Source organism: Antechinus flavipes, chromosome 2 (genome assembly GCF_016432865.1).
Source record: "Antechinus flavipes isolate AdamAnt ecotype Samford, QLD, Australia chromosome 2, AdamAnt_v2, whole genome shotgun sequence".
Lineage (NCBI taxonomy): Eukaryota > Metazoa > Chordata > Mammalia > Dasyuromorphia > Dasyuridae > Antechinus > Antechinus flavipes.
The window spans coordinates 298,913,104-298,931,861 of record NC_067399.1 but is presented as its reverse complement, the minus strand read 5'-3'; the positions used below and the strand labels follow the sequence as shown (position 1 = coordinate 298,931,861).

At 36.1% G+C, this 18,758-nt stretch overlaps 1 protein-coding gene across 1 annotated transcript in view; it reads right to left on the bottom strand.

Annotated features, from left to right (window-relative positions):
• The window catches only part of FOXN3 (forkhead box N3), a 496,195-nt gene extending 478,224 nt beyond the window's left edge, over positions 1-17,971 (bottom strand). The window contains exon 1 of the mRNA XM_051977428.1: positions 17,810-17,971. The gene's annotated coding sequence lies outside the window, so the exon portion shown is untranslated. The remainder of the gene's footprint in view (positions 1-17,809) is intronic.
• Positions 17,972-18,758: the final 787 nt, after the last annotated feature.

The following is an 18,758-nucleotide window of genomic DNA, read 5'->3' as shown; positions in this document are numbered from 1 at the left end:
AAGATTCCTCCCCCAAAAAGAAAGTGTGAATGCATAAATATCCTGGATAGAAAGTTGGAAGAGGAACTTTAGAAGTCATCCTGTTCTAATCCCTTCATTTTGTAGACAAGAGAACTGAAGCTCAGAGGAGACAGGTAAATGTCAGAGCCAGGACTGGAAGTCAGGTTTTTCTATTTCAAATTCAGCAGTCTTCCCACATTATCACTGAGACTTGGTAGGATGAGACCCAAGGTCTACAAGGTAATCCCTTATTCAAAAGGAACAGCATAGCTATAGAACATGGAATAGGACTGCATATTAAATAGACTAACCTATATAAGGAAATCCAAGGAATCTAATAATGAAGAGCATTTGGGTAAGGATCATAAAGAGAGAAATACAAGTTATATTGTCATGCAGATTTACTACAAAAGCGAGGAATTAGATGAAGGGCTCAGGAAACAAATCTCCAAAATGGCAATGAATCTGTGTTCTAGCTGTTTCTAATAGGTGGTCCTCATCCCTTCTTCTATAATAAAGCAGAATGAGCCTCTATGTTTTTTTTTTTTTTTTAGTCAGAGGTCTTCAGATATTTATAGATAGCTATCACACCTTAACTAAGACTTCTTTCAGAAGTGAGATATTTTGGTCATGGGGAACTTCAATTCATCAGAAAGTTAGTAGGAAAAAAAACAAGCAACTCTATGCAAAAATAACAACATCATTCATTTGTGATTTGACTTAATGATAATTTCACCCTTTAAAAGGTGAAAGAAACAAAAGAGCTAGTATTTTACACTTAATTTTGAACAATAAAAAGGAACTGGATGCTGAAATAAAAATGAAGAAAACCTTGGGGGCAAGTTATTACTTTATCAGAGTTCATGATCAACCAATCAACAAGTATTTATTAGTATTAACAATGTGCCAGGTCCTGCGTCAAGTGTTAGAGATACGATTACAAAAAAAATGAAACAAAATCCTTAGTGTGAAGGAGCCTGCCTTCTGCTGAAGGACATATGTACTTAAATATATTCAAAATAAATACAAAATAATTAGGAGAGAGGTAATAAACAATTGGAGAAAGAAAATCAAGAAAAGGCTTCATGAAGAGGTACAGCTTAAGTTGCATCTTGAAGAAGAGAAGAAATCTAGCAGTCAAAGATGAGAAGGATGGCATTCTTGGCAGGGGGGCTTCCAAATGCAAAGGCCTAGATACTGGAGATGAAAGGCTATATATAAGGAATAGCAAGAAAACCAGTTGGCTGAAGCACAAAGTATGTATGCAAAAGGAAGTCAAGAATGGGAAAGGAAATAATGAATGAGATTGAAGAATAGATTAGTGCCAGAAGGGCTTTCTAGCTTTTCAAAGATAGAGAAGAAAAGGAAAGGCAGACAAAAACTGATATATACTCTAGATAAGGAGAGAATAGATTTCAAAGGGTTTAGAAAGAGAAGAGATGGGATCCATTGGCCTAATAATCTTCACAGAAAGTTGACTCAAATAGGATAAAAGGCATTTCAAAAATAAAATTCTCAAGATCTAAGCAGAAATTATTCTGATAATGATGAAAAGGGGGAACTGCTTTAAAAAAATTTAAAGTGCATGGAATTCATCAGTAATTCACATTTAAAAAAACAACACTCAAGATCAGCAAGCACTTGTAACTAAGGATGAATACAAAAGAATTAGCCCTCTAAAAATTATCAAGCCCAGAATAAGGTGAGGTTGACAAGAAATATTGAGACCAAGAAGGATTTTCTATCATTACTACTACTACTACTACTACTACTATACTACTACTACTACTACTACTACTACTACTCCATCAGAGTAGAGGAAAGAGAAGGATCAAAGAAAGAATAAGACTTACTGCATTATATCATTATAATGATAATATAAGACAACAATGAGAAGGATGAACTACTCAACTCTTATTGTGCGGTTTTTTCCTATATGGAAAAATAAAACCCAAAAGGAAATGAGAAGTTGGAAAAATAGTCTGTTTTTAAACTGTTGATTTCAAGTTACCAGACCCAGATGATCTACATTCTAATATATTAAACCTCCCTGACAGATGCAAAGGTACAACTTCTGTTAGTAATCCCTCAAGAAACTTGAAGAATATAAGAGTTATTACAAGAATTTAGGGAAGTGAATCAATCTCTTATCAAGATCAAAGGATAATGAGATAGGCAGTGTAATGACTATACTCCTACCTACAGAACTGAAGGACCTTAAAGGAAGATCTACAGCGCAATAGATGTATATAAGGAAGTGTTTAGAGGAGATGCCAATCCCAAATTTGCTTCTTATTTGCCTGAATAATGATGGATAAATAAATTTCTCTCTCTTTCCCTCAGCTTCTTCTTCAGAGAAATGAAGGATCTGAAGAATGAACCTTAGGTTTACTACCAAGTCTAAATCCTATATGCACCAAATGCAGAACTTAAGTGCTTCAAAAAACAGTGTAGTCTTAAAGTAAATATACTAGATATTCAGATAAAGAAGAGACTGGTGTGGATTAGTGTAGTCAGGGAAGGCTTGATGAAATGAGGGGATTCAAAATAGTCGGATGAGAATGTCTGTCCTGGGGAAGAAAACCTTTGAGATGGGCTGCTTCACTAATTGCTAATTGTACCTAAATATTCAAAAGATTCTGTGAAAGAAGAGCTCAGATTTAATTCTTCATGGCCCTAAAGAGCTTCTGGGCAAAACACTACAAGGTAATATTATTACTTTTGTTGCTAAGTCATTAAAGTCTTGTCAGACTCCACCCCATTTGGGGTTTTCTTGGCAAAGACATTGGAGTGATTTACCACTTCCTTCTCCGAGTCATTTTACATTTAAGGAAAGTGAGGAAAACAGGGTTAAGTGACTTGCATAAAATCACATATACAATTAGTATTGAAGGTGGTATTTGAGCTCATGAAGATGAGTCTTCCTGATTCATTCTAGTCCTCTATTTCCTGTGCCACCTAGCCAAAAACAAGCAAACAAACAAAAACTAGGAACTATTGGGTAAAAGCTACAGAGAGGCAAGATTTCACTTCAAAATAAGAAATAACCTTTTTGTAATTACAGGTTTCCAAAAATGGAATGAGCTACTTTGAGAGAGCAGTCCCTGCTAAAAGTACTCAAGTAGAGGGTAAATGACCAATTGTCAAAGATATCTTAGAAGAAATTATTATTTCAAGGATGAGTCAGTCTAACTGATCTCTAAATTCTCTTAAATCTAGAATTCTGGGAATATCCTTATACTTAATTCAAGGGGAAGTGATTGCACACAAATCTAGGTATAAACTCACTGTTTTCTAATTGACTCACTATTTTATTGGGAAGTGGTGAGGTCAAGGGTCACAGGGATTAAGCCCAGCTTTGCCCATATTTCCCCACTCATTGGATAGAAGAAAGCAGGTCTTTAATCTCTACCACACTTGGAGCAAAGTAGGCTGGTTTGATTTGCTTAAATTCAGCAGTGTTGAGTAGAGCAAAAGGAAATTGGGTATCCATACTAATACTAGTATTTATATTACTACCTTCCACTCCAAGCCCCACAGCAAAAACTTCTAAGCAGCCCAAGGAAAGTAGACCAGCCTAGGGAAATTGGACCAAGTTAAAGTTTCGGTACTGATCAGCTGACAGCACTGGGTTAGAGCCTGTGAATGGCCACTGCATTTCCATTTCTCCTAGGTAAAATATGGAAATCTAGTCAAATATACAAAATCTACTCCTGCTATTCCCTCTCTACTCTAATCCCTTTCTCACCCAACATAGTGCCATAACTAGGGTAAGGCAACTGGGATTTGCTCCAGAGTGTTGAAATTTGGAGAGAGCTGACAGCATTTGCCATCTTTCAGTAGCATAGCAACAACTGAGCTTAGCACCTAGTTGGCAAGAATAATTAGTTAATATAGGAATCTAGCAGATGGTGTGTTTCCTTACCCTGGCTGTTATACTGCAGGTAAACTCCTCCTTAGTCCCTCCTCCTCCTGAAGCAAATTTGAGGATATATTTTATGTCATTTGCTCCAAGTTCAAAAATGTGCCTATTGACCACCCTAAGGAAACTACTCCAACCCTCAGTTTTAGCCATATGATACTCATTTTTAGGGCATCCCACATCCAATTTCTTCCGTAGGTGGAAAGGTATTGCACCTTTATTCTAAAGGAGATATAATTTTCAATAGTTGACTGAGAGATGTGTATTTTAAGAAGGTCTTTAAAACCAAAACAGTTTCCTTGAGTCTGAGACTTTAAGAGTAAGTGTACAATCAGATTGTATCTCTATATGCAAAATTGTACCAATTTTATGACTGAGGTGATAAATTCAATGGTCATATTCAAATAATTACCTAGTTTTTCATCATAATTACACCAAGAATCAGTATAAAAATCTTTTTAAAAAAACAGTTGTTTTTATCATTGTGCCTATACCAAGTTCTCACAGAATGATAGAAATTTAGTACTGAAAGGAAGCTAAGAGAAAACAATAATATCTTATCTTTCTGAAATGACCTGAAGTTAAAAAGTTTTACTGTGATATATGAGTATTATATGTTGTCCCCATTTTATAGATGAGAAAAGGATGAGGCTCTGAGAAGGGAAAATAACTCGTCTACAATTAAGTTCTGGAATCAAGATTCAAACTCAAGATCATCGGGCTTTATCCTATTTTTTTTCATAAATGGGAAATTTAAGAAGACTTAGAAAGATCAAATGGGTAGACTGACAGAGAGATAGAGCATTTATTTAAATACATATCAGCCACAAAGAGAATCAATATAAGCAATCAAAAAGGTCTGATCATCAAGGGGGAAGATAACACAAAAAGTACTGGAAATGATTTGTTAAAGATCTAAAATCCTAATGAGCAGTAAAAGTTTAGACTAGATTCCTGGTTTCCCAATTTCTAAGCCTTTCCACAACAGTTCTGCCTTTCCATTATAATATGCTATTTTTCTCTGATGGAGAGGCTACCTACATGATAAAAGCAACAAGATGGGGGATGCCTTTGAGAAAGCAGTTATACTCTCTATTAACTATAAGTTCCTCTCATCATCAGCTGCCAAATGGCAAGATCTCTTTCCTGTCTTCTATGCCAGGATCACCATGCTTTCCCCAGGTTTGGGAGAGGAAGGAGAATCCAGTTTCAAATGAAATAGAGAAAAGAGCCAGGCCCCAAATGATAAACAGCAACCTAGAACAGTAACTATTCATTGAATGAATGAAAGAAATGAATACAGAATTGTCTCTGTGCAGTCTTGACTTGGGAATCCTGGATTCTAATACTAGGTTTCATGAGCTTGGGCAAATCATTCCCTCTCGCTGGACCTCAGTTTCCTTATCTGCAAAAAGAGACAACTGGATATGCCTTCCAGTACTGAGATTAAGTAAACAGACCAAGCAATGAACATTTAGTCCCTTTAAGTATGACACTTCCATTAGTAGAGCTGGGTGGTACTGATCTGGCAACTAGGTCTGGACAGGATGGAACTATGTAATCCAGAAAAATAAACCTTTCCTATCTTACATGTCCCAGACACACAGAGAGAAGCACAGAATTTTTAGAGAAAGAAAGGGCATTATAGAGATTTAGTTCAATAGCTTCATTTCATACAAGATGTTTCTTTTGTACCTTCTAGCAACTTACAGTGGGCAAGCTCCTACTCACCTGTGAATGAGTAGTTCTTTTCATGAGGTGCAAATTAGGCTGGCTAAGGTCTTTGTAGGATATACTAACCCTTTAATACAATTTAATATCTTTACTAAATCAGTGTTACTTCCAGAAATGCACAGCAGCCTAAGAATCCCAAGATGTTTCAATGTGTCTAATTTGTAGGAAGAGAAGAGGGGAGGGAGGAAATCAAAGAATTTGTAATGCCTTAAAGAGGGGACTTAGAAATCATCAAATCCAACTCCCTTTTTTAATAGATAAGGGCATCTGCCTCCCAGAAATATGAAGAGAGTTGGCCAAGATAAATGACAGCTGTTGTTTTTTTTGTTTTGTTTTGTTTTTGTTTTTGTTTTTTTTGGCATAACTGGGACTAAAACCTTGCTCCTAGTAATTTACTTCAAGATAGGATGTGGCTAATTAAAATATCAAAAGATATGAGACCTACTGAAATTAATAGATTAGCTGAAGGTTCCCAAACCTTGCCCAAAACACTTCTTTTTCAAAATTTTCCTCCTCCTCTTCATACCTTTTGCTGCTATTTATTTTTTTTGTTTTTTAAAAATCTAAATGGTTCTAAACATATCCACAAGAGATATACTACCTTAATTTAAATAATGTTCCATAATCTCTCTGACAGAAAATATCTTCTTACATTTCTTGGGAAAGTAGAAAGGACTCTGGGTTCTCAAAGGCTATGCTAGTGAAGGACCAATTCTGGAAGAGGTTACCAGACTAGAAACCTTCAAGCCTAGACCTGGTGATTCTAAGTTCCCATAGGGTCATCAAAAGGTTGGCCATATAGAAAGAGACAGATCCTAAATGGATGGGTGTGTGTGTGTGTGTGTGTGTGTGTGTGTGTAATGTATGTATATATACACTTTGCACAGGACCACCCAGCATGACTTACCCTCCTTTGAGAAGGTATTATGCTCTAAGAACAAAGCATAATTGAATCAGCTTGGAAGGAATATGAGATATACAAAATTAGTGAATTCACCCCAAATATTCATAGGAGCTATCTGTGTACAATCTGTGGCAGAGCATTCCGAACTCATATAGTTCTGTTAAGCAATGATTGGACACACTAACTTGATTCTAATATAGTGTTGTCATTTTCATCCTCTTCTAGAGCAAAGGAAAATAATCAACCAACCTACTATTTTGCAACTCTCAAAGATCATCTACCAATGTATATAATGGTCAAAAATCTATATAAATGGAGAAAGCCTCTATTCTGGTTATTAGCTTATATCTGAGTGCCCCCTACATTGAACACATTCATAGGAATGTAGGGGCTATAGCTTCTGTTCAATGTGGCTCATGTGACAAAAAACTGATTTTACTACTTGAAAGATCCATGAATTTAAGCATTCTTTCCCTCTATAAATACAGGATGCAACCCATTTATGTCTTAGTAGTGACCTAGAATAGCTCCTCAAAATTGGTACCCAACTTATCTTGTGATAACATATTGTGATGACTAAGTCTCATGAGTCCCAGGTTTAGTTCTAGAAGGGACTTCTAGTCTAAGAGTTATTTTGTACAACCTTGTCAAAATTACTGAGTTCATTACCGGATCTATAACCAGCCCCTTTCTCTAGGTAAGATTCAATTCATCTGGTACCCAGATTCATATGAGAAACCTCTCAGCACTCAGCTAGGCTAGTCATAGATTTGTAGGTATAGCATTATAAGGAACTTGGGCCTACATCCAGTCTTTATTCCTAAGCAGAATTTATAAGAGTTTATAGAACCCTATGCTTCCAAACAGCTTTAAAATTCTAAAGGCTTTAAAGCCCTTTCTTACCTTTATCCTAAATCAGTCTAAGCCTCTATGGTCCATGAATCTAAGTTCCCTCTCAACTCTAATGTTCTGAATCTGTGAAAAGTGATTCACATATGATAAGCCCATTAAACTCTTCACTGTTATTTTTTTGAGAGAAAATATCTGAAAAATATTTCTGAGATCAATTCCTGGAGGTCTGCTATTTCGCACAACATTCATTACCTTAATCACCAAGTGTCTTGAAGTAATGAGGTTACTTCCAAGAACTGTGTGTGACTGGTCAGGGCTAACAGAGATATTCCTCAGGAGATGCCAGAGAAAAAGAGAATGAGGAATCACTTCTTCTCATAGTGAGAGCTGTTCTATTTGCATAGAGCTCCAAGCAGATAAATCAGACAAAAAGTTAGAACAGAGATGAGTTTTAAGTTCAAAGGTTGATGAACTTCTCCCTGACAGAGATATGATGGTCTCAAGAAGTAGAAGGAGACTGGAGTTTCAGATGGGGCCAATGGTGATGATTATTTTGCCTAAATATGCTCTTCCTTTTATATATATTTTATTTCTGTGGTTTTTTGTGAAGGGAAGGAAGTTTAGGGAAAGCGAAAGAGCTACTGATGTTTCCTCGGCTCCTCCCAAAAAAAGGGGAAAACAAGAAAGAAAAGAGGATTACTAAAGTACTTAAGAGAAATTGCAGAGAAAAGAACAGATGGAATTCAAACGGAAACAGACAAGTAGGATAAATATGAAAGAAAAAGGTAGGTTCATTACAAACCTTTAAAAATATATTAATAGATCTGTAGATTTACATATAATCTCCTTTGGGGGTTCATCTATATTATGGAAATACTATTTTATCTTTTGGTGTAAGTTCAAAATTTGAAAAATTAAAAACATAAAACTTGGCTCTAATGATCTCCCATTCCCTTATTCTAAATCAGACTTTCAATACTTAGGAAAACATACCTCAGAAGATTTTCCCATTTACTATTTTGTTGAGAACCTACCATTTTGTTCTCCAGAGTAGATTAATTGTAAGCCAAATGCTTCAGAGGATAAAATAAGATAAGGATCTTCCCTTCTATCTCCTCCCATCCTTTCTATCATTAATAATGATCATAATGATAACTAACATTTATTTAGCAATTTAAGGGCATGGGATCATCTCAGAGCCTATTTAGTCCAAACCCTTCATTTTACTGATGAATAAGCTGAGGCCCAGAGAGGTTATAATTTCCCCAATATCACAATATACATTGATATATTGACTCTATAAGGTGGATAGAGCTTCAGATAAAAGAAATAACTTGCTCAGGTTCACAAATCTAGTAAGTGGTAGGGGGACTAGGGAGAAGGATTCAAACCCAAGACTTTGAGGTTAAAATCTTGTTTATTTGTTTTTTAATACACCTCACTTGAGTGAAATGAAATATTGAAACCAATGATGATATCATCATTTTCATAGGTTCTTATATCATGTTTAAGCATGCATAAAAATAAATGATATTCACCAGCTACCAATAAGTTTTCTTACTTGTTACTATGATTTTATAGACAAGATATGTGAACTCTCATTTCATACATGGCAATGTCATTAAAAAAAACTTTTCACTGAACAATAAGTAGGCTGAGAAGGATGGAGTAAGTCAAATGTCCAACTTTGGGCAAAAACAACTGAAAAATTCAGACTGAAAAAGATCTCATTTTTAAAGCTGTTGATGTTGCCTCTGAAAGTGGTAACCTGGGACAGTGTGGCAAGAAGGCACAGAAAGAAGAGTATGGGTTTTGTAGTCAAATGGACCCAAGTTCAAATAAAACTGGTTCTACCACTTCCTGACTATCAATGGGCAGTTATTTGGCCTCTTTTTGATAAGATTTGTTCTATTTACCACAAAAGGTTAATATGAGGAAATCCCCTTGCAAAGTGTCTGATAAAGGTGAATATTACCATTATTATTCTCTAATTTCAGTATTAAAGAACCTGCATCAGAAGACAATGTTTGGATCCTTCAATTTCCATAGATCAGTTCTGGGTTTCTGGCCAATGGTAAAAGAAATCTTTTTCATTTTTTTCTTGGTTCCAGCATCCGCTATCAGGTAATCATGATACATAGACTTACATTCCTCTAACATTAGGTTTTATAAAATATTTTCTCCCTAAAACCCTCCATTACTTCATGTCTTTGCCCAGGGTCATTCCCCTCATTCACAGTGTATTTCTTCCTCCTTCTCCTGCTTCCTAGACTCCACAATTTCTATCAAAGCACAACTAAGATTCCAGATTAGTGACTTCTTTTTCTCTTTAAATTATTATACTGTACATATATGTGTGTGTCACTTATATAGATTATGTCACTTATATGTAGATGTTATTTTCAACTTATATGGATATATGAAATAAATAATATATTCTATAATCTCTATGATACATTATTTCTAAATAATATAATATGTATGATATATTATAATCAGTTCAAGAGAACATTCATAGATAAGATCAGAATATATAATATATATGCATATATTTTTTTGTTTGTTTACTTATGCACATGGATTCACCAAGTGAAATAAAAGCTTCTAAGGTCGAGATCATTTTGCATTTTGTCTCCAGATTTTCAGCACCTAACATAGTACCTTCCAGAGACTGGGTTCTTAAAAATTGGTTTTTGAATCCTATTAAGACATTTAGAACCAGTAGTTTGCATTATTTCTAATTTACAAAGAAGGAAAGTGAGCTTCATAGAGGTTAAGTGAGTTGCCTAGGATTACATGGCTAAATTAGATGGCAGAGACTGGACTTCTAGTTTCAATTTGAGAACACAAGAACTGACTAATAATAGTGATATAAGTGTTGTATGAACTGATGCAAAGTGAAATAAGCAGAACCAAGAAAACAATTTTTTTTAAAGTTTGAATCATATTGAGAACCTGTGTTCAGGATCTCGATTTCTTTTTCTTTTTTTTATTATATATTTTATTTTATTTTATAATAACTTTATATTGACAGAATCCATACCAGGGTAATTTTTTTTACAACATTATCCCTTGCACTCGTTTCTGTTCCGATTTTTCCCCTCCTTCCCTCCACCCCCTCCCCTAGATGGCAAGCAGTCCTATATATGTTAGATATGTTGCAGTATATCCTAGATACAATATATGTTCGCAGAACCGAACAGTTCTCTTGTTGCACAGGGAGAATTGGATTCAGAAGGTATAAATAACCCGGGAAGAAAAACAAAAATGCAAATAGTTCACATTCATTTCCCAGTGTTCTTTGGATGTAGCTGCTTCTGTCCATCATTTATCAATTGAAACTGAGTTAGGTCTCTTTGTCAAAGAAATCCACTTCCATTAGAATACATCTTCATACAATATCGTTGTTGAAGTGTATAATAATCTCCTGGTTCTGCTCATTTCACTTAGCATCAGTTCATGTAAGTCTCGCTAGTCCTCTCTGTATTCATCCTGCTGGTCATTCCTTACAGAACAATAATATTCCGTAACATTCATATACCACAATTTACCCAGCCATTCTCCAATTGATGGGCATCCATTCATTTTCCAGTTTCTAGCCACTACAAACAGGGCTGCCACAAACATTTTGGCACATACAGGTCCCTTTCCCTTCTTTAGTATTTCTTTGGGATATAAGCCCAGAAGTAACACTGCTGGATCAAAGGGTATGCACAGTTTGATAACTTTTGGGGCATAATTCCAGATTGCTCTCCAGAATGGTTGGATTCGTTCACAACTCCACCAACAATGCATCAGTGTCCCAGTTTCAAGAAAACAATTTATTCAAAAATGAGAATATTGTAAAGATAAACAACTTTGAAAACTCAGGAACTCTTATAAGTATGATAAATAATCATAATTCCAAGAACCAATGATGGAACATGCTTTCCTTCTCCAGAGAGAAAGCTAATGGACTCAAGAGTACTGACTGAGGATGTGACTGACACAGGAATTTGTTGTGTTTGACAATACATATTTAGAATGAGTTTTATTTTTCTTGCCTTCTTGATGGATGGGAAAAGGGGAAGTTGGAGGAAAAAAATCTGAAACTTAAAAATAAAACTATAATTGAGTTTTTAAAGGAGAGGAAAGTATTGTTATGACTATTTTACAGATGTGTAAAATTGAGGATAGAGATTTAACAAATAGCTTTACAAGATCACAGAGCTAGTAAGGGTCACTCTAAGCCCAGTGCTCCATCCACTGTGCCAAGGTGCATCCATCTGTACTAAAGGAATGAGACATAGTAATATGAGGATCCCCGATCTGCATCACTCTCACAAGAGCTACAGGAATCAGCTTAAGATGTAATTGGCAAATATTTAACAAAGTAAATAAAACTATAATGCAACACAGATAATGATAATATGTGATTTTTTAAGATAATATGTAGCCTAGAGAGATTTTTATGTATGGATTAGTGGCTACCCTTTTATTTAATTTTGATACCACTGGTATTCACATATTATACTATTTTCAGTCATGGTGTCTAGACTTATTTCTGCCATCAATCATCAAGCAGGTATCTCATTTTGAAATGTCACTTCTAATTTTTTACAAAATAAAAAAAAAAACACACACACACAAATGCTCATTTAAGCAATGATATACATCATTTAATTTGATTTTTTTTAATTCCCTACTTTTTAGAAGGATGAATGTTATGGTAAGAAAAATGCCAATGGATTGGGAATCAGAAGACAGATTCTAGTCCCAAACCAGTTAAGTACCTTTGAGCTAATCATTTCACAGGGCCTGAGATCTCATGTATAAAATAGTAAGCTCAAAGAAAATTTATGAATCTGCTTGTAAAGCATGATTTGCATCATGAGGAATAAATGTTTAAAAACAAAAGGAGCCAAGTACAAATTGTCTACCTTGTTATTTCTTTTTTGCTATCATCTAAACAATGGCTTGTGAGCAGCTAAGTGGCTCATAGAATGCAGGACCTGGGGTCCGGAAGACCTGAGTTCAAATCCTACCTCAGATACTAACTAGCTATGTGATCCTGGACAAGTCACTTAACTCTGCCTCAGTTTCCTTACCTGTAAAATAAGCTGGCAAAGGAAATGGTAAATCACTCCCCTATCTCTGCCAAGAAACCCCCAAATGGATGGGTCAGGAAGAGTAGGGAATGTTTGAAAACAACAAACACTGCTTTGTTCCAAGTGTTTACTATTAATTCACTTTAGTAAGAATACTCTCTTATAAAAGGACATTTTCCCTGGCTGTTCATAATTGCCTTACTCAGGAATGCTTCCTTAACCTGGTTTCTGATTTGCTCCTTCTGTGAAGGAACAAAACTAAACATTAGTTTAAACAAGTATCACAACTTCCAAGAAAGATTATTTCAACTCTTCCTAGCAAAATTCATTCCCATCAGTCAATAATCAATTAATCAATAAACCCTTATTAAGCACCTGTTCCAAGCCAGGTACTCTGCTAAACACTGACAATTCAAAGACAAAAGATAATCCCTACTTTCAAGGAGTTTACAGCTGAATGAGAAATATACCATACAACCATGTCCCAAACAACCTCTATACAAGTTATTATTCCTACCTCACGTAGACAGGCAGACATAAAGAACATGTATTAGACACTTATTATTTGACAGACTGTTGCTCCAATCTAGAAATAAAAACACAAGCAAGAAAGAACCCCCTCAGAGAGTTTATATTCAAATGGAGGGGAAATACTACCTGGAAAGGGTTTGAACAGGAGCTGTACTAACTAGCAGGGCCACGTAGAGGCCATGAAGCATAAATTGATCTCCTCCTTTCCTGACAACAGTAAAATTGGAAACTTATCTGGTCTACATTCACAATCTATCTATCCTGTCTTTGACTACCTAAATACCTTAATATTCTAAACTGAGTAATTGCTGCTTCAGAATAATCTAATGACCAGGCCAATCTAATGTTGAATTTCAACAACATCCTCAAGTATTTATTCAAACTGAGGAATATTTCTCTTCTAAAAAAGAAAATGCAATTAAGTCTTAATGGACAAATTCACTGTTAATTGACAAATAAGATTAATTTGTATTTTTCTCAACATCTTATTATTACTTTACTTGTATTCAAAAAATAAATTAAGCTCAATTCAACAAGCATTTATAAACACCTGCTAAATAAGCAGAGTGCTAGGCCAAGAAGAGCCACAGACAAAAAAAATTAAAGTGTCAGCCCTCAAAGAGCTTACTTCCTACAGAGAGAAAACAACAGGAATATGTGTGTGTATGTGTGTGTGTGACTATTAAAGATATGCATAATAAAAACAAAGTAATAGGGAGGAATGGAAATCAAAGTGGGAGGAAGGGATCAGAAAGGGCCTTTCCTAAGAGAAAGGTCATGAGTTGAATCGCAAAGGAAACCAGGTGTCCCAAGAGACAAACTGAGAAAGGAGAGCTTTTCTAGCTAGGAGCCCACTAGTACTTGTGTTCAAAGGCTCGAAGGCAGGAGATCAAAGGTTTTACATGGGTAACAAATTGAACAAGGTAACATTAGAATTTATTTTTTACTGCCAAGTAAAAAAATAACAAGCCCCAAATGTAAAGGTATAAACAGTGATATGATTTAATTTTCCTTTTGTGGGTAAGTCATTCCCCCAAATTGACTACTGCAAAAACTATAGTTCTTAAAAAGAACTATAGTAAGAAAAAGACTTAGGGACAAGGGAGAATTTAGGTAGACTCTAGAAACCAATGAATCCAGTCCATTTCCTTCGGTTTATAAAAACAAGCAACTGACATATTTCCTGCCAATGAACACACTTTCAGATAAGAAGTCTCCCAACAGGAAATCCTTCGCTAGAAGAGAACACTTGGGCCATTAAAGTCTGGGTTCTTCACTAAATTCTAAATCACTTAAAATCTGACTTAACCAAGACAGCCAAATATTTGCCAAATCACAAAAGCTCTCCTATATGCTACATAGTTGGAGAATATAGGGTAAACCCAGTAAACATTTATTTGAGGCTTTTTTTAAACTATAAATATAATTAAGTGATTAAAACAAAGGGCAGTTGCTAGTGAAGATAAGTAGTGATTTTAGAGAGATGTCCAACAGAATATGTATGATTAAGAGAGAACATTAAAAGCCTATATAATACATTGTTTGGACAGGAAATACTTCCGAGGGAATATAAAGAAATTAAAGACTTCCAAAGAAAACATATATTTAAAACGTTAACAAGAACCATAAGGGATGAAGAAATCTGGTCTCATCAGATTCAGAAGTTTAAAACTAGGAAACCCAAAGCCAATTTTTTTTTAAAGAGCCCTTTACCCTCTGCCAAATCCCAAGCCAGCAGCTGTCCAATTAAGAGGGGTCCCTCTCCAGCCAATAGAGTTTGAATATCATTTTTACCCTGAAATCTGTGGGAACACTGCAGTTCCCCCAAAAGAGAAAAACCCTTCCTCACTCACAAAAGGGGTTAAAAAGAAGCAGGAACTTTTCAAAAGCTAATCCAATATAGATATAGATATAGATATAGATATAGATATATAGATATAGATATAGATGTAGATATAGATATGTATTGAGACAAATGATCTGTCCTATGTTGAATCAATTTCTATTTCCAATGCAGGGTTTGCTGAAATATAACTTTTTCCCTCTCCTTTGATTCAACAACTAGTTGCTGCTGGAGAACACTGCTATCTCTGAACCCTCCTCTAAGAGAGCTTCAGTCTCAGCAACTTTTTCTTCCCAGGCTGCTTTCAAGCAAAATTCCTAAATGCCCATAGCTCATTTTTTTTTTCCCTCACTTCAAATACTTTAGCTTAACTTTGAACACATTTTGATATATAGTAAAACTTCATTAAGATACATTCTCTCCACAGGTAAAAAAAGCCCAAAATTGACTGCCCCGAAAAGTCTTTTCTATGAAAAGTACTGCTCTTTGGAGCTCAGTACAAGAAGCATCTCAATTACACTAAGTCTCCAAACCCTTTCCTTTTGAGTTTTCCTTTAGAACTAGAAAATGCAAAGTAAGCACATTAGTTTTCTTAAGTCTTTGCTCTTTGCATATTCTTCTAATTAGAAGGGGGGGGGGGGAGATACGGTTATGAAATACAGGAGACTAAGAGTTTTGTTGAAAAATGACCTTGATTTGACAGGCACATTCTCAGGTTTCAACAGATGCTGTGGGAATCTCACAGAAGCCAACATGTTCTGCAGGCATTTGTGATGACATGCAGGTTTTTTTTTTTTTTTTTTAAGTGGTGGGGGGTGGGGGGAGGTGGTGTGGAGAAGACGAGATGGTTAGTCTTCTCAGTTTCCATGGCAACCCCTTCTCCACTCTTCGGTTATTAGATACCATCCACTTCCTGTCTCTAAATTTTTAAGCCAATCAGAAAAGTGTTTATACATTTAACACAACTTATAAGATAGTGTTTCTTTAATAACCGAGGTGCTTTTAAAGGCACGGGAGACTTCAAATGTAAATTTCCAAGGGTCTTATAGCTTGCCATTTAAAAAGTGAAAGAGAATGTTTCACAATATTTACTAGTCTACATATGAGTCACTATGAATGAAACCTTTTTTTTCTCCTGCGAAATCCATTCTGTCCATTCTCATACCAGATGCTACAATTCCTTTAAATGGTGAATAACCTAATTTTCATTGTTTGCTCTGTTATTTTTTTTTAACTAACAGTCTTAAATTTGGTGCATGAAACATGGTGGTCTCACCCCACAAGAATTATAAAAAAAATATGAGTTAAGGATACATCTGTTAATGTCAATACATACTTTTTTTTAAGGTGGAAAGAGGAATATAAAAAATTAAGTTAAAATCCTCCACAGTTTACAACTTATAACATGGAAGAAAAAGTGAGAATTACTTAGGTTAGTATGTTTATAAGTATATACCAGAAGGATATTGTTGCAATAGCATCTGCCACTATAATGGCCTGTTTTTATCCTGGGGAAAAAATGTAGATTTTAAAAATCAATATTTTTTAAAATGTCTCAGACAATTACCCTTAATTTCAAAAATCAATCTTGCAATAGGGCTTGCCCTGGAAAAAAAGTCATCTGAAATTAGAGAAAGGTTTTTAGTTTTTTCTTTTAAGTGTTCTCTGACAGGTTTCACAAGGTCTTAATAACACCTGACCAGTCAGTTTCTAGGGGAAAAGTAGGGCTTCAGTCCTTTGGTCAGACTTTTCCCAATGCATTCTCTGGGCTGGGGTTCTTAGTAAGGCAAAGCTGGCGATCAATGAAGAAGATGGGAACAAAAGGAATACAACAGGATGTCTGCCCAAGCTTAGGAAAATGATTATTTTTCCTCGTCCACCAATTGGAAGCACACTGTATATGACAGGCTCCACATGGGGGCTTCCAACAAACCAGCCCTTTCAGATTATTTACATTTTAACATTATTATAATCTCCCAACCCACTATCCGTCCAATGCTCCCCCCTCCAAAAAACAAAACAAACCTCTCAACCTGCCCTTTGAGTGTTTCTACAACACAGCCTCTATTGAAACAGATAAGATGGAAGAGAAAAAAGAAGAAAAGAAACCCACCATTTAAACCTGCTAAGAATCAGGCTTCCCTTCTTCGAATGTCATTTTCAAAACATAAAGCAAAACACGCTTTTCAGTTCCTAATAACCCTAATGGTTTTCGCCTCGGAACAATGTGCGTCGCAGAGAGAAATGTTTTTATACCTCTTTCGTCTAAACTCTCCTCCCGGCACGTCCTATCAAGGTCTGCCAAGCCCCCGGCGTTCGAAAGGCTGGTCTAAACTGTCTACAGATTTGACACTCTGTTTATAACAACAATAAAGCAGCTGGAACCGCAGCCCCGTCAACTCCGCAGAACTGCACATTTCACATGTGAGTTCCATCGCCATAAAAGTAACATCTGGAGAACATCTCCACGTCCAGCAAGTCATTAAATATCACCAAATCAAGGATTTCACTGAGTCACTTAAAGATTTTTCTCTCCTGGCAGATGCCACGGAAATGAAATGAACAAAATAAAAATTACAGCGGTGACCCTCACAAATGCTTGGGGGAAAAACTTTTTGTTTTTAACAAGTGAACTTAAGTTTTAAAATAAAACTATTTTTTTAAAAGTTACCTTGATCCTGTCTGGATCTTTCCTATTTTCACTGCATGCTGTAAATCAATGCGAAAACCAGGTAGAGATATTTTTTTAAAAGGGGGGAAAAACTCCTTTTAAGAAAAAAAAAGAAAAAGAAAAATTTAAGTTTGTGGGGGGTTTATTTTTTGCAATATTATTATATTTTTAATGCAGTTACCTCTACATTTTATAGGCTCCTAATGACAATGCTAAACCCCGAGCTGGAGATTAAGAGGCAGGAAATGGAAACCATTTTAGTTACCTTTTATCTTCTGTCCCCCCTGCTGGGGCTCCCCTCGGCCCAGGCTGACGTTCCAGTTGGGTTAGAGTCTCCCGCTTAATCCTTTCATTCTGGTTCGGCTCAATATTGAGAACGCTGCCTGCGAGCGGATCGCGGCCGTAGCCCAGGCTCCATGCTCCCGGGGCTATGGTGGTGTCAGAAGGACTGCTGAAACCCCGAGAACTACCCAAACTCCTGCTGGGTCCTAGTGCTCATCACGCCCTCTCCCCAACACTCGGGCCCCACGAGAGGAGGTGGCCGCTGCCCAGTTTTCCATTCGTCGCTGGTGAACACGCAGCTGACCAGCTAGCCCTGGGTCTGTTTTGTTTTGTTTTGTTTTGTTTTCTGATGGAAAACGTCCTTGTGTCTACGACTAGGGCTTCTGGGTCTCTTACCCATGAAACTGGGGGGCGAGGGCGAGGGAGGAGGGTCGTGGGCAAAGACGCCCAAAGAGAAAAAAAAATGTTAAATGAATATTTGAGAAAGTAGACTTTTAATATCCTCAATTCTCAGGAACCTCCAGGGCCCGGCAGTAACGGGAATAAACAAGGTTTGTGGTCCCCAAGATACATATTATGCATTCGCGTGCACGAAGTACAGTAAATCATAGACGACATAAGGAAAATGTGGATTTTTTTTTTTTTTTTTGAAAAGCACACCAGAATGGCGAGGTTCTTTTTTTTTTCAACAGCCTTTTAAAGTTGTCCAATTAATTCCTCCCACCATCCCCCACTAGCTCTTTTGCATCTTCTTTTTCCTGTAAGATGTGATAAAGATCAGCAGGAACTGAAAGATCGAAAAACTTGGATTTAACTTCAGCCTTGGACCATTAGCTAGTTGCTTAACATCTCAGAGCCCAGTGCAACTCTCTAAGACTATAAATTACAAATGAGTTGTTAATCTGCACTGATGGAGAAAGTTTCCACATCAG